This window comes from Phyllostomus hastatus, unplaced genomic scaffold (assembly GCF_019186645.2).
Source record: "Phyllostomus hastatus isolate PE091 unplaced genomic scaffold, TTU_PhHast_1.1 phas_contig_238, whole genome shotgun sequence".
Classification (NCBI taxonomy): domain Eukaryota; kingdom Metazoa; phylum Chordata; class Mammalia; order Chiroptera; family Phyllostomidae; genus Phyllostomus; species Phyllostomus hastatus.
The window spans coordinates 1,421-16,989 of record NW_025333783.1 but is presented as its reverse complement, the minus strand read 5'-3'; the positions used below and the strand labels follow the sequence as shown (position 1 = coordinate 16,989).

Genomic DNA, 15,569 nt, shown 5'->3' with positions numbered 1-15,569 from the left:
TGTATCCTAGCTGGGAATCGAACCTGGGGCACTTTGGTTCCCAGCCCACACTCAATCCACTGAGCTATGCCATCCAGGGCTGATGACAACATTTTAAAAAATATTTTATTTATTTATTTTTAGAGAGGGAAGGGAGGGTGAAAGAAAGAGAGAGAAACATCAATGTGTGGTTGCTGGGTGCCATGGCCTGCAACCCAGGCATGTGACCCGACTGGGAATTGAACCTGCAACACTTTGGTTCGCAGCCCACACTCAATCCACTGAGCTACACCAGCCAGGGCTGATGACAAGATTTAACACTGCATTATGGTGTGTGTGAGTGTAACTAAAGAGAGTAGGCCCTCTAAGTTCTTAGCTCACACACACACACACACACACACACACACACACACCATATTTATTTTATTTTTTCATCTCTTCTCTTCTTTTTTTTTCCTTGGCTGTATATGAAATGATAAATATTCACTGTGTTTCTGTGGTAATCATTTCATAACATAAGCAAGTTCAGTCATTATGCTGTACACCTTACACTTACACAGTGCAGAATGATCTGAAAGAAAGGTGAGTCAGAAAATAAAGTCAGCCTTTCTCAAAGATGACGTGCTGACCACCATCTTGCACCTGAGAAGGGGGCCAATGTTAGTAATAATGAGAGAAATGTAAGTCAAAACCAAAATGACATATCACCTCTAACCCTTTATAAAGTCAATATTAAAAACAAAACTAAAGAAAATAACAAGTGTTTGCAGAATATGGATAATAGAAAACCCTGTGTACCCACTAGGAAAGACAGTACAGAGATTCTTCAAAAAATGAAAATAGAAGGGTCATACGGTAGAGAAATTGGACTCCTGGGTGTGCATATAAATAATTTTCAAAGAGACAGTCAGACATCTCTTGGCAGCACGATCTGAGCACAAATTCAGAACTGGCAATAAGTGGAAGCAACCATAATACCCCCTAATGGAGGAAGGGGTGAACAAAAGTTGGTACATCCATACACTGGAATATTATTCAATGTTAAAACAGAAAATCCTGTCAGTTCTTCAGTGTGAATGGGCCTTGAGGTGTTTATGATGAGAGATGTAAGAGAATCACAGAATGACGACCCTGCATGATGCCACATATGAGAAATGTCTATACAGAATAAACACGTGTATGGAAACTGGAAGTGGAACGGTGAGCGCCAGAGCTGGGAGGAGAGGGAGGTGATATTTGTATCTAAAGTGTCATGTTTTGCAACATGAAATAATTCTGCAACCTGTTCTATGTCAATGTGAACATAGTTAATATCACTGAAGTGTATGTTTCAGATAGCTAAGATGACACATGTTGAATTTTCTACCACAATGAATAATTTTAAAAAATACATAAGACTAATACCTGGCTGGCATAGCTCAGTGGATTGAGCGCAGGCTGTGAACCAAAACATCACAGGTTCTATTCCCAGTCAGGGTACATGCCTGGATTGCAGGCCATGACCCGCAGCAACCACACATTGATGTTTCTCTCTGTCTCTCTTCCTCCCTCCCTTCCCTCTCTAAAAATAAATAAATAAAATCTTTAAAAAATACATAAGCCTAGATTTCACAATTATGTTGTCTCCATTACATCTGGTTTGTGGGATCTGATCGCGCTCTGTAACAGGTCAGTCCCATCTCAGACACCACCAGCACACTGTGTTTACATGCACTGTGGTCAGGTTTCTGTTTCCGTCCTCACTTGTCTTCTTCCCTTTGCTAAGAGAAGCAGAGACTGCAGCAGAGAGGGGGAGACACTTGGGGCCACCAGGCAGAGCAAGAGGTTTTCCTTCATTTCCCACCTGTAAATTCCATGGGATATTTTATCTTAACTTTTCTCGCTATTATGTGAGAAACATTTAACTGTGCACTCTCCTAACTTCATAAAGGTTGTTAGAAAACACAGAGTAATAGATTAAAATGCAAATTCAGCATTCTGAACTACAGTTACAGACATAAGGAAAATATACCTTTGTATTGTTACACTGGAGTTGGTGGTGATGTTTGCTCTGCTGTTACCAGGTGATTAAATATGGTTGGTATAAATTTTGTGAACAGGATCCTGAAACCATTGGGGTGTAAGTGCAAAATCTCTCATATTATCCTTTTGCAGTTATATATCTACTCATTTATTCTCACAATTGCATCAATCATGAACACATAATTATATTTGTAATAATCACTACTGTAGCAGGTAAACATAAAAGAAATATTAGTTAAGGTCATTTATTCAGCACATGTTGCAGTGATTGTAGCAGGAGAAACATGTGCCCAACCATTCTGTGGACTGGGCATCAGTGTATGGAAAACACCCTGACACGTTTTAGAGGAAACAGTGTGCAACGACATGGACAGCTCTGTATCTCAGATCCTGTGTGAATGCACATCATTGTCAAAAACAAATTTTTGACTGTGTGTGTGACCATAAATGACCATGTGTGCATATTACTGTGTGTGACACAATGTGTGAAAGTGTATGTGACTGTGTGTCTCTTTTGACTCTGTTACATTGGGTGAATATACATATGACTGATTCTGTGTGTGATGTGTGTGCCCTTTACTCTCCTCCCATGCTCACACCTACCTCTGCTGTTCTCATAGTCCCTTGTAGCTCTGCCTTCATGCCTCCTGCAGGGAGGTTTGTGTCTGGCTTCCTCTCTCTGTTTGACTTGCCCAGAAATACATGCTGATGTCCTCTGCTCTCTGGTTGCTCAGCTCCATGGAGGCTGTGCTCATAGACTTGTCTGCAGTCGTGAAGACTCTGCCCTGGAACTTCTGTGCATATCCAGTGCCAGCATTGTTAGAGTCAACATACCCCATCCCCTCAATCTCTTCTCCTGGGGCCTGGCATATCCAGTCCATATTTTAGTTGGTGAAAGTGTATCCAAAAGCCTTGCAGGAGACCTTCATTGAGTCCCCAACCTTCCACATCTCAACCACAGACTGCACCAGCTGGACCTCAGAGTGGACACTGGTTGAGTAGAGACAGGCGTAGGTAGAAGCCCCACTTGACTGTCTTTGATCCCTTCCTCAATCCCGTTATTGGCCTCACTGTTACCTGTAGCCACTGCCACCAGGAAGAAGGCTCTTCAGCTCCAGTCCATGGTGAGGGGCTGTGCCATCAGGACTTCTGTAGTGGAGGATGTGGCTGTGGGTGTTGCTCTCAGGGCACAGACAGACCAAAATTTAACCAGTCTACCTCTTCTCATTTGCATATGCATGAGGAAGAGTATTTTATAGCTGAAGTCAACCCCATCTGAGAGAATATAGAGAACATCAGTACCATGCTCAGTGGCAGTCTAATGGGCCAAATCATAATCTGTGTTGTAGGATATTTGTCCCCTACTAGGTCCCTGAGCTCTGTGCAGGCATAGCTCCTCCCACTGATGAGCAATCCCGCACATGACAAGCTGCCCCTCTTTGTAATACCACCTGTCAGTGACAGAGACACCTAGACCAGTTCAGCCTAAATACCTGAATGTCTTATGTCTGCATCAGTGTGTCTTCAAAATCTGCACTGAGTTAATAAAACCACTCCTGTGTTAAACTCCTTACAATTTAGATATAAATAGGCAACCAAAATATCCTTACCTACCAAGGTTCTCATGTCTTATTGAATTTGATAAATGCTGTGATGAAAATTGGTATTTAAAACCACCTCATGCCCAATTCTTGCTTTAGTAGTTTATGTGGGAAGAGGAAGATTCAGACACTCAGAAGAAACCCCCTAGCTACCATTGTAGCTGATCCTGGGGCAGCAGCCCTCAGCTAATGGGCCCCATTTGCGCCCTGCTACCAAGCCTGCTCCATGCTCTGGAAGGTTTTGTCTGGACTCATAGGGCATGGGCATCTCAGCATCTTTAGTCCAAGGTTAAAGGCTATGCTCTGACTTAAGGATGCTCCCTCAAGGACAGCATGAACAGCATGTGCTTTGACATTTCTAAATGAATATAAATGGCCTTAATAAACTCAAGTGACTCTATAGGCAGCCCCCAAATCTGGGCTTTAAGAGCCAGCAGGGAGCCCCTTTCCTGGAGCAGCCACATGAACTGACACAACCAACACTTCTGAGTCCAGAATCTCTCAGGGATTTTAGAATCCTCTGATTTGCTCAGGTGGAAGGTCCAAGCTGAAGATCTCTGCATATGGCCCTAATCCCACTGGACCTGTACTGCTCAATAGATCACACAGACACACACACACACACACACACACAGACAGACACACCCACATGAATACAGAGTGATTTTTTTTTTAGGGAAATGAGTTCCAGGTCTCCTTTCTCCCCTGTTCATAGCATATGGGGAGTGCCCTCACATGGATGCAAGCCTTGAGAGTGATTTCATAGGTGAATGAGGTCAGCTCTATGAGGAACACCATGGCTTTACATCCTATCTTGATTCTCCATTTTCATGGTTGTCTTCCCTTCTGTCACCTGCCTTGAGGGCCTCAGACCCTGCATCCCACAGAGAGACAGACCCCATGCTCAGTGAGCCACAGATGTCTCTGTCTGTTGCTGGCTGTAGGAGCCATCATCTCCTCCTGCATCGGTTTTCTCTTTCAACCCTCATGGACATTCCAGCTCTGAACAAGGCATCACAGACAAGACTGCCAGACACCATGAGTCATTTCTAAGACTCTCAGTCAATGGTGGTCTTTTCTAGGGTTGGTCATGGAGAAGCTGTGATGATGTTCCCCTTGTGGGCTCATGTCCTTCAAATCTAGCAGTCCAGGAGGCACTGAGCTCTCTCTTAGTTTCAGGGACAGATGAGATCATCTATTTTTTTCATTTGTACTGCATTTGGAATGTCACAGATGGCTCCTACATAGAAGAGTGCTGAGAAAGTCCTGATTTCCACAGGACCATGGATCTGGGCTGGGTTTATCAAGCAAGTGCCAGTTATGTGTTCCCCCATGTCATTTAAGTCACTGCACATGTATCCTCTACATTGATCTTGTCATTAAAATGTGTTATCACACTTGGTACCTGCATCCTGGAAACATCCTTCTATCAAATTTTTACATTCATATGATAAATCAAAGAAATCTCTATAATTTCAGTAAATGGCTGTCATTAACAACCCACAGGAATGCAAATTGCGTTGGTTAGTGTCTATAATCAATACGGAGAAAAATCATTTGCAAGATCAATCACTATGTGTACAGGGTGATCCCTCATGTCTTGAGTGCCCGAGGCAATTCAGCCTTTCTGCATCCCACAGAAAGGATTGTTTCTTGGATCACATTGATATTCTTTCACCATTTCTTGAGCTGTAATACACAATAGAGTCCTCAGCTCTCAGGCTATTCATTTGCAGGTACAGCATGTTCTTGACTTTGTCTCCAGAGATGGTGCATTAGCCTTTCACAGTCTGCATAGTTATTCTGATTTCCACCATACCATATGCATGCCATCCACTCCAGCCCCTAACAGGGAGCCTGGCAGACCCTGTACATCCCAGTAGCTACTTAAAATAAATCCAGAGGTCATGCAGAAGAGGCTGCAAGAAATCTCCCTTAGACTCAACCAGTGCCAGCTCACACTGGACACCAGTAAACACAAAGACGTCAGGTAAGGAACCTGACACCCATTCACTGTTCCTCTCAGCACAATCCACTCACATACTCAATGTACCTCATTCTCCATCAGTTACCTCTTAAAATAGCAACCTGAAATACCAAGTTGAGCTCAAATTCCATGGTGAGTCATCCGTGTTCTGTCCAGAGTGGGGCTCCTGTACCAGAGCTTCAGAGTTGGAGCTGGGTTGCTTTTCATAAGCAGAGGGGTCCTGTGTCTATGTCCTACCATATAGGGATTTCCCTGATTGGACAGTGACATGAAGGGCATTGTCCCATAAGTTGACTTGTCCGAGGGTGTAATGTAAGTATGTTGACAATTACTGCCTGACCTTGAAAAGTTGTTCTCAGTGGGTCTGAGTGCCATCCTGTAACAAAAAGTTGTGGGTTTGACCACAGGTCCAGGCCCATATGATTCCTGGTCCTGTTTTGTATAGGAAGCAGCCAATCTCTCTCTCTCTCTCTCTCTCTCTCTCTCTCTCTCTCTCTTTCTTTATCCATTTTTCTCTCTAAAGGCAATGAAAAAATGGCCTTCGTTGAGGAGAAAATGTAATAATATGAGTATGATTTACTTTATGTTTTTTCCCAGTGCCCTCTCCACTGAGCCAACTGTTCCAGGACATGAGCACAAGACCTAGGAGTGTAAATTTTCATAACTAGATAGATTTAAAGTGAGATATGGTGCACTTGAGAATCACCAGTAATAAACACAACAGTACAAGTCACCATTCATGATGAGAGCAAGCATTAAAATGGCAGAAGATTCTTGTCCAGGAAATGAGAATTTCCATCAGACACCAGTTCCCCTACGATGCAATCAGAGTATGAACTAAGAACAGACTGTGAACCTAGAGCATGTGGGCCCAGTGTTGAAGAAGGTTGAACATCTATGTGGATCATTGGACACAGAAGTGTAATCTTTACAGAGAAGCAGACAGTGCTCCTGGGTCATGTTCCTTCAGTGGAGTTTGGTGATGAATGTGCAACATCTTTCCTCCCTCATTTTTGTTTTTATTCTCTAGACTCTGTGGTAAAACCAGGTTCAAACATTGGGGGCACAGAAGAAAATCATGATTAGGTCTGTTTAGATGAAAATTTATGTAGAGATTGGGGGCTAAGTATTTTTAAATTTTAGAAATTTCCTTATTGGAAATCTTGATACAAATCACTAATAAAAATAACAGAATATAAATGAAATCATAATTGACTTGAAGAGCATAATTTTCTCCATTCATTTATTACCAAGTAAATTCACCATTTAAACCTCCTCTGCATCCTGGGGTTGGCAGATATAACTTTCTATAAAACTGGTCAGCTGTGGTGGTTCTGTCTTTTTTTTCTCCATCAGAATCCATGGCTCTCATCAGAAGGTGTGACATAGTTCCAATCAGGAATGCAAGAAACAGGTTTATCCCTGGTTCATCAGATGTGAGTTTCAGGAGCTTGGTCTCCTCCCCTTTTCATCCATTTTCACGTATGCACATGACACTAGACAATGTGGTCACCTCATCAACAGGATTTGGGTGTCAGCTGGGCATGACATCACATGGTCCATGGATCAGTGTGCAGACCTGGGAGGTGATCTTCCCAGGTACATGGATGGTGGCCAGCCTGGACACTGAGCTGTGTGGGGCTTGGCTGCACTGTTTGCTCCAGCAGAGACTCAGACTTTTGTCCACAGGGATATAATTCCTCCTTTTACAACAGACTTGCCTCACTCAGAGACTTCACAGGCGACCACAGAACTAGGAATCAGGAGAGGTTCCCTAAGGGAAACTGTTACATGAAGAGGAAACCAGACAGAAATCCAGCTCAAACCTCCAACTGCACCTGGTTATGGGACTGCTCTTGAGTTCAGGGACCCTGAGTGTCCCATGGTGGTCACAGCCTCTGCTGCGGGAAGGTTTGTGTCTGTTATCACACTGAATTTCTTCATTGTTTCTGTCACACAGTAACACATTGCTGTGTCCTTGGCTCTCAGACTGCTTATTGCTAAATACACATTGGCTCTTTGAGGTGTCCCTGGTGATGCTGAGCCAGGGTTTCAGTGCTGGGTTGTAGTCTGCACTTCCACCACTCCGTATGGCACCTACCCTGTCCAGTCCCTTCTCTGTAGCCTGGTGGGTTCACTGCACACCACAGCTCATTAAAGAGAACCTAGATACTGTGTAGATGAGGGAGAGGGTCTCGGAAGGCTTCAGCAGTCATGGGCATGACTCCTGCAGCTGTACCTGGGACAGGGCATGTGTGGACAAGGAGCATTCAATTGTGTCAGTCACCTGCAGTCCCCACCATCCCAGAGAACCTATGCCTGACCTCTGAGACACTCACCCTGAGGGTCTGTCTCCAGGCACAAGAGGGGACTCAGCTTCCTCATCTTCTGAAGCACAGCTCTACCTTTCCCAGAGACCTCAGCCCCATGTGGGGAGAGAGCTGTGAGTACCCACAGCCCAGGGGAGGATTTACAGTGGAGCTGGAAGAGAAATTTGAATATGGGAAAATGTTTGCCCTCTAAGTGGGGAGGGGGCAGAGGTCAGGCACCCCAGCCATTCTGAGACCTTCATGGGGGCACCTCTTGCCTCCAATTCACTCAGCACACAGGTCAGAGACAGGGGATGGTGTGGTTTATGAGAGACATTGGAATGAGATCAAAGCATAGCTTCACATTTCTGAGCATAAGAAGAAATGCTGCACTAGGTGAGTAGGTGACATTTTAAGTTCTCATCCATCTTTCAGACAGATTCAAAAAGTACTAAATTTTGTCAGACAGTTCCTGTAACCCAACACTTAAAGTTTCTACAATTAACGGATTTCATAATTGTAATCCATTATATGGGATACTGTCTATCTTTGTGTAAAACATTCAAAAAATAAAGCAATATATTTTCAATAATCTTTTCTTTACTTATGACATTGTTTTTATTTGAGTAACTTCACTGTAAGTGCAGACTAGAGAGAATACATTTTTTGGAAGATTTAGATTGTGGCTACTGCTCCCTGTGCAATCTCTTCCCTTATGCATGCCCATGGCATATTGCAGAGTCCTAAATTGATTATGCATGTGCACCACTGAGAACTCTTTATATGTTGAAATGATTATGGTAACAGCTTAACTGACTGATTTTCTAAGTAGGGTGTTGTCGGTGATGTTGGGACTCAGAGGGAGGGAAATGAGGAGAATTCCTAGCGTAGGTTTGCTCACAGGAAACAGAATTTCTACCCTTTCAGGAAACTCTGGTCCCCACCCTCCCTGGGCCCTGTTTCTGGGGATGGTCACTGTGGTCAGAGGGTGCTGAGCTCCCCCACACAAAACATAACATTGTTAATGTATAATGCACTCATCTTTCCATCAGACATTATTTGGAAATATATTATCTGTCTAAGTTTGTCTTTTAACTCCCTCAATGTAATAATTGTTGGTTCAGTGGCACATATGTTTTTAATTTAATAAAGATCAATTCATCATTATTTTCATGGTCCTTTATTGCATGATGTTAAACAAATCTCTGCAGAAACTGGTCAGCTTTCACTGTCCGTGCTGATTGGTAACAGCAGTCATAGGGACTAGAAAAGGCTCTGGATTCACGAGGGGATCACTGCTGGAAAAATTACCCATAATCTGGGAGTGATTTTGGAACTGGCTCAGTGGAGGATGCTGGAGTTAGTTTGAGGCACATGACAGAAATATCCCTGATTTTCCTGAACAGACTGTTACTAACCCTATGGGTTTAAAGGCTCTTCCAGGATGTACAGGGCATGGATGAGGCAGATTATATCAACTTAGAAAACATATAGATATTTATTAACAAGGGTGTCTCTGGCTTCCAAACCTTCAAGGAGACAAAGCAGACTGAGGGTGAGATGCTTTTCTGTCACTGGGACTCAGAGAAACTGAGAAGTCAGAGACTCATGGAGCTAATGGAGAAATTGTTGGTTTACAACCACATGAAGGTCCATTTACAGAGGGTCTCTTTGCATAGACATTCTAATAAACTTAAAGAAGATAATGTAATTGAAAAATTATGAAATTAATGTGAATCATAGTATCTACAATCTACAGTATAGTATCATATTATACTACATAGTGTAGTAATATCTACTACTATAATACTATGGGTAGTATGTAGTATGATACTATATTACATAGTATAGTATCATAGATACTACAATCATAGTATCTACAGGCTTTTCATATATATATTTTTCAGTGTTTGGTGACTTGGAGCTTTGGAGTTTTGCTAGTATTAATGCTGAAAATTATTAAAAATCTAGATAATTGAAGTAACAGGATACAAAATATTAATTGAACTTATTTCCTATTTTGGCTTCTTAAAATGCAGAGAAGCTGGAAAGTGGATTTGGGTCTGTTAACAAATATACCTTCTATGTTATTTGAAATATGCCTCTTGAAAATATAAATAGTTTTTGCCAATGAAGAAAATATACCTGTCCCCAAATGTTATGCAATGCCCATGTAAGTATCTACTTAAAATACTAATTACTTACTTTTGTCACTAAAGTAACATTTTAGTTATCACTAAAAATCATGGTTTCCTATTCACTCCTCAATACTACACACAAGTAAAGAAAACTCTTTGGACTACAGCGTTATCAGTCAACATCCACACAAATGGCCTGATATCTCCCAAGACTAATCCCAGATGTTGAATATTTCATTAGATGTGCTCTATTACTCTGGTTGGAGCAAATGTACATCAGCACATACTTCAGAATCTCTCCAAAACTATAACCACCATAACAAATTAAACTACAACCTCAACTAATAATATTCAAATATCTCTGGACTCTCTAGCTAAAGCTGCCTTTGATAATCAAACAGCCTTTGACTATACACGAGCAGAACAAGCAGGGTTTGGCATGACCATCAACTCCTCTTGTGGTTCTTACATTGACACCTCAGCTCAGGCACAGACTACCTGGTGTCAACAAATATTGCATCACCACACCCCTCTCTCTGAGGAAACTCAAGATTGGGTTATGAGTCAATTTTCATGGACACCACAGGGACTCAGGTCCATAGAGGAGGGGTTTTTAATTACTTTTCATTTTCATTTAGACCATTATTTTATGTATAATGCTTTTCTTCTTTTATTTCAAAATGCTCTAAGACTTGCTTTTTTTCCCAAGCCACAACAATACAATCAGCTCTATGGTGGCCTTAAATATATATATGCTTTTAGCACACAATATTTTCCTTTACAACAGGCTCAGGTTTATCATCCCCCCAGAAGTTTAAGAAGACATCAATAGCTCCATAGACATGGAGGAGGAATTGACAGTGGGGGATGGAACATGGAATAAAAACTTTATACAGCTATGATGTACCATGAAAGATAATTAAAATAAGATGTACTCCCCAACTCATAAGTTCACAAATTGATAGTGTCCTTGTAAGAATGTTGCAAGTGCTACCAGTCCCAGTCATGTTTGATAAAGAAACAACCTCAGCCACAGTTTTGGGTGACACAGATCCCCCAAATGCAAAGTTTGCCTGGCACCACCCAGGTGCAGAATGATGACAGTAAATGTCCATAACAAGACCAGCGAGGACAAAGCCTGCATGTCCACAGCCTCTCCCCAAGATCTCCTTGTTCTCTTTGTCACTCTCCAACCTATAACAACCCTGCCTGCACTGAGATGTTAATGAGCTTTGAGATGAGAGTCTCTCACCTTCCTGGCTGCCTGCCCTTGAATAAAACCACTCTCCTTCACAGCAGCACCAGACTATCAAGTATTAGCTTGTGAAGTGTCAGGTAGCCTCACCTGCATTTGATTACATATCATGGTGCCTTCTGACAAGGGCCTTCTTCCTCCTTCACTTCCAACAATTACTTTCTGGGACCTAAATGGTGGAACGATAGGCCAGCTCTCTGAGCTCATTGAAACAACTGTTGATCCCCTTCATGGTTATGACCTAAGCCCATCACAAAGCCTAACTTTTCATTACTGTCCTCTTGGGGGATGAGGAATTAAACATATACCCTTGAGGAAAGCACACATATTCAGACCACAGTACTGCCCTAGAGCCTCTGGAGTGGTGGTGGCCTGCCACCTCCTTGACTTCAGTGCATTGAAGGGATTTCTTACTAAGACCTGCAGATAGTACAGTGATAAAGGAGTGGAGAGTGCAGTCCCAGGTGTCAGGTAAATGGTTCATTTTTCATAAGAACATAGAGCAGGCTGGATGTGATCTTCCATTGTCAAGTGTGACCCTACCCTGCTCTCTGCTGTGTAATGCTTATCAGTACCATCCCAAGGATGGGGCATGTGTAGAGTTCTAGTCTCAGGTGAGGAGGATCTCACCTTGAGAGAGAACTGAAAGAATATTGTGATGCCATAACTGTGCTGGAGCTGGACACTCACAAAACTTTGACTTTGCTGCCACATTATCATCTATGCAATTCTTGGCCAGAGTCAAGGACATAGAGTTTCATCTCTGACTTTCATGTACTTTGTTTTCCCCAAACTCCTCCATTGTTCAGAAATAGGGGATGCCTTGGAACTTGCTGGGGAGTCACTGCAGTTGAAATCCCCAAACCTGATCACAACCAAGTTTCCCAGATCATGCCTCCATGAACATCACTCATTCAGAGAACAAGAATACTCCCAATGTGCCCCCTGCACAAATCACAGTAAACAACACAGGTCCTTTCAGGAGAACCTTCCCTCCCTCTACTTCACATTGCATCTGCTCTCTTGAAAACTTTCCATGGATTTCTGATATACCTGTGGCAGCATCAGTATACTGACTGTGTGAGGAAGTCAGGAGGCTTATCGCCCTGTCATGTCCTCAGCCCAATCCAATTGTCTCACTTTTTGGAGGGAGGGTTTGTGACATGCTGAGGATGTGGATTGTCATACTGAGTCTCTCACACAGTAAAGCATCACTGTATTCTCAGAAGTCAGACCATTGATCTGCAGATAGGCTGCACTAACCAAGGTGTCCATGGATAAAGAAATATTTCTGAGAAGCCCTGGGCATACGTGTATTTCCCAGTGTTTGTGCTGACCAAGCCCAGATACTGCAGGTTGTATCCTGGTGCCTGTCCCACCCAGAACATAGCATAGCTGGTGAAGGTGTATGCAGAATCCTTGCAGGAGACCTTCACTAAGGTTGCAGGCCTCCCTACCTCACCCCCAGACTGCACCAGTTGCACCTGGGAATGGACCCATTGGAGAGGAAATAGAAATAGTGGAAATTCCTCTTGACTCTCCCTGACCCCCTCCTCAACCCAGGGTCTCAGGATCTCCTTACCTGTAGTTCCTGCCACCAAGAAGTGTGGTCTCCTACTCCAGTCCATTTCGGGGGACTGTATGTCTTGTGCCATCATGTCTTCTGCAGGGGAGGAAATGTGTGTGGCTGATGCTCTCAGAACACAGACAGAACCACCTTTAACAAGGTCCACTACTTTCATTTGCATAGTCATGAGGCAGAACATTCATAACTGATTATATGATTCAGTCTGTGAGAAGTTATAGCACACAGAGACCATGTTGAGTGAGGTGATCAGGGTTTGAGTCCTAACCAGTGTTATCTGATACGAGTGCCCTGCCTGGGCTCTGATCTCTGTGCTGACATTTCTCCTCTAACTGAGGAACAAACCCCCATCAAACATGCCATTCCCTGAGATCCCATCTTTGAGAGACACAGACACTACCTGCATCAGCTATGGGCTTTAATACCTGTCACTTTTATTCATTTTATCAAGATGTCTTCAAAATGCAGCACTGACTAAATTGAAAAATAAATCCCTGTTTCTAGCTCCTGGACACTCACATATACAGAAGCCACAAAAATACCATCAAAGAATGTGGTTCTCTTATTGAGTTTGATAAATGCTCTGAGGATATTTACAGAGGCACTTTATGCCTAGCCCTCATTTTAGATGTTTTTATGAAAAGAGGAAAGCCCTGGCCTTCATATGAAATCCCTCCTTAGCTTTCTCTCCAAATTCTCCTAATGAACAGCCCTGAGATTGTGGGTCCCACTTGCCACCTACTGTCCTGCCAGCTCATGCCCTCAGGAAAGGGCCCATTGTGGGCTCACAAGGTGTGGACTTCTCAACATCTCTAGTTCAGAATTAAAGGCTGCACCTTGAATTTAAGATGCTCCCTCAGGAACACAATGTTTTAGACATCTCGGGATAAGTGGAATTGGCCTTAATACACCCCAGTGAGTCTGCAGCAAGTCCCAAACCAGGGCATTGTGAATCCAAAAGGAAATCCCTTCACTGAAGATGCCACATGCACTGACTCAGCTGACACCCCTGTGACCAGAAACTCTCAGGGGCTTTGGGGATCCTGATGTCCTCAACATCCACTGCTTGCAGGTCCCATCTGAGTGTCTTTGCATGTGGCCATAAGCCTATTGCACGTGTACTGTTCAATTAATCTCACACACACAGGTGCACAGCGATCAGTTTCATGGTAACTGGCTCTAGTCTCCCTTCTCCCCTGTACCAAGTATATGGGCAGGATCCACACACTGACCTGAACCGAGTGAGTGATGTGATTTAGTGACATATCAAAAGCAAACACTATTAATGTGAAGACAGGAGAGCACCTGACCTTGTGGTTTCCTGTTCTCCCAGCTCCTGAAACCTGGAGAGGCCATCTTGAGAAGCTCCTGGCTTGCCACCAGAGGGTCAGACCCTGGGTACCATTTTCCAGTTAGTGTAGCCAACACTGACCTGACTTGTGTGTGAGGGGGGTCACTTTGATCTACAGCTCACAGGTGCTCATTCTCCAGAAGTACAGCCAGGAGCCTTGAGGGCAGTAACATGGGGGACACAGGATGAGCATCTCCCCAAGAGTAGAGTAAGGTGCTGATGCAGGAACAGAGCAGCCAGAAAAGTGGTCCTGGTGTGTCAGAGTCTGTGGAGCAGTGTCAGTGTAGTTTTCCACTGTGCCCCATGGTGTACTGAGCACCTGCTGGTACTGCCTGCAGGCCAGGCCTCCTCAGGGAGGTTTGTGTTTGGCTTCATGCTGACTTCATCTCACTGTGTATCTTGCACAGTAATACACAGCTGTGACCTCAGTGGTTGTGGAGCTCAGCTGCATGGAGAACTGGTTCTTGGATGTGTCTCTGGAGATGGAGGTGCGGCTCTTGAGGGACGGGCTATAGTAAGTGTTCCCATTATAGCATATGTCATGCAGTCCACTCCAGCCCCTTCCCTGGGGGCTGGTGGATCCAGCTCCAGCAGTAACCACTGGTTGTGATGGAGTAACCAGAGACAGAGCAGGTGAGGGAGAGGGTTTGCGAGGGCTTCACCAGTCCTGGGCCTGACTCCTGCAGCTGCACCTGGGACAGGACACCTGGGGATGAGAAGCATCAGTCCCTATCAGTCAAGTTCAGTCACCACCATCCCATAGGTCAGAGCCTGACATCTGAGACACTCACCCTGGGGGGCTGTCACCAGACAAACTATGACACCCAGCAGTCTCATCTTCTCTAGGGCACACCTCTGCCTTCCACAACAAAGCCATCCCCTTGTACAGAAAGAGCTGTAAACCCCAGAGCCCAGGGGAGGATTTAACTAGGAAATGAGAATGACATTTGCATGTTGGTGACTCTGTTCTCTTAAGTGAGGAGAGACTGTTGTCACTGCCCCATGTCCTTCACTGTCCTGAGCACATTTATTCTCTCAGACTCTTTGTAGGGGGTCAGGGATTGGAGAGCAGTTGGATTATGAGTCAACATTGAATCATGTCAATGAACAGCCCTTCTTTCTACATGTAAAAATTAAAGATGGACTGAATGAGGGATCACACTATTTTAATTTGACACATTACTCAAGTGGATATTAAAACAGATGAATATTATGCCCATACATGTCAAGTCCAAAGAAACACATGAAATACTCATTTTTTTCCAAATTGGAAAATCTTAATTTTATAGAAAATATCAAATGATATAATTTTTATGTAAAAAAATAGAAACATAGAGAACAC

General features: G+C 43.5%; 1 pseudogene; it reads right to left on the bottom strand.

The window, feature by feature from the left end:
• Positions 1 to 14,609: 14,609 nt before the first annotated feature.
• Positions 14,610 to 15,064, bottom strand: LOC123817919 (annotated as a pseudogene).
• Between the last annotated feature and the right edge of the window lie 505 nt (positions 15,065 to 15,569).